Raw genomic sequence first — 1,385 nt, 5'->3', positions numbered from 1 at the left:
GGCAGAGGCAGGCGGATCTTTATGAGTTCAAGGCCAGCCTGGTCTGCATAGCTCCAGGCTAGCTTGGAGCTGCAGGGAGACCCTGTCTCAAAAAAAAAGACCAAAAAAAAAAAAAGAAAAGAAAAGGAAAAAAAAGAGAAAAACCTGCGAGATCTGCGCCTACAGGCGGTTCCGCGGCCTTTGGCTTTGCAGAAGACGCCTTCCGGGGCGGTGCTTCTGGCGGGGTGACGAGAGTAGAGGAGCGCTAGGCGGGACATGCAAAGGAGGCCGCGGCCGGGTCGCCAACGGAACCATGGGAGTGAAGAAAGAAAAAGAAACATTCTCAAAACAAGCTGGATCCCACAAATCTCTGTGTCCTAGAGGGTCCGGCCGGTAGACAACACGGCACTCGGGCTGAAGAGCGCTTTTGTGACAGCGCGAGTTTTGTCGCCGTGAGGTAGAGGTGTGTGGGTGCGGCAGTGGTGTGGGGGGCTTGGGGACGAGCGGTATCGCTTCTCGGCCTTTTGGCTAAGATCAAGTGTAGTATCTGTTCTTATCAGTTTAATATCTGATACGTCCTCTATCCGAGGACAATATATTAAATGGATTTTTGGAACTAGGAGTTGGAATAGGAGCTTGCTCCGTCCACTCCACGCATCGACCTGGTATTGCAGTACTTCCGGGAACGGTGCACCCCTTCGGGGTACCTACGGCCGTTTAAGGAAAGACGAAATACTTCCCGCATTTTTTTCAGTCATTTTGAGAGATTTATTTTGTAATCTTAGCCGGTCTCAAACTCGCCTTGTAGACCAGGCCACCTTTGGGACTAATCGAAGTCTCCCAAGGTCTGTCATTAAAGGCGCGCGCTACCTCTAAGCCCATTTTTGGTTTAGATGAAACACACTAAGGTTATGTGAACATTCGTTGATCTCTATACGCGTGTTTATAGACTCCAGGTAAGGCCTGATTTTGAAACAGACGAGGTGCTCAATAAATGCTACTTGTTATGAAATTTCAAGCAGTCTTTTTGTTGTTGTTGTTGTTGGTTGTTTTGCTTGTTTGTTTGGGAGACCGGGTCTCCCTGTAGCCCCAGCTGTCCTGGAACTCACTATGTAGACCAGGCTGGCCTCGAACTCACAAAGATCCGCCTGCCTCTGATGGTGGCCCACCGCATGCCCGGTCAAGCAATCTTTTTTTTAAGTCTGCATAAATGTATTGGTTGCATGTGTTAACGTACACCCGGGTCCTGTGGAAGAAGTCCCAGTGATATTAACCCCTGAGCCATCTACAGACCCCCAAATGGTGAATATTTGAAAAGAAATTAGAATTTGCCTATGGGGATAGAGTCTTGCAGAGATTGAGAATAAGGAGGAAAGGCTCCACAGGATGAATAGTCCTCAAGCCTA

General features: G+C 48.8%; 1 non-coding gene across 1 annotated transcript; it reads left to right on the top strand.

Moving 5' to 3' along the window:
* Window positions 1-487: 487 nt before the first annotated feature.
* On the top strand, window positions 488-678 carry LOC115067518. Its single transcript, XR_003846923.1, has one exon. It is a non-coding gene; the product is annotated as a U2 spliceosomal RNA (small nuclear RNA).
* The last annotated feature ends 707 nt before the right edge of the window (window positions 679-1,385 follow it).

This window comes from Nannospalax galili, unplaced genomic scaffold (assembly GCF_000622305.1).
Source record: "Nannospalax galili isolate Female #2095 unplaced genomic scaffold, S.galili_v1.0 scaffold7826, whole genome shotgun sequence".
NCBI lineage: Eukaryota > Metazoa > Chordata > Mammalia > Rodentia > Spalacidae > Nannospalax > Nannospalax galili.
The sequence above is the reverse complement of the archived record's forward strand: the minus strand, read 5'-3'. Positions and strand labels throughout refer to the sequence as shown.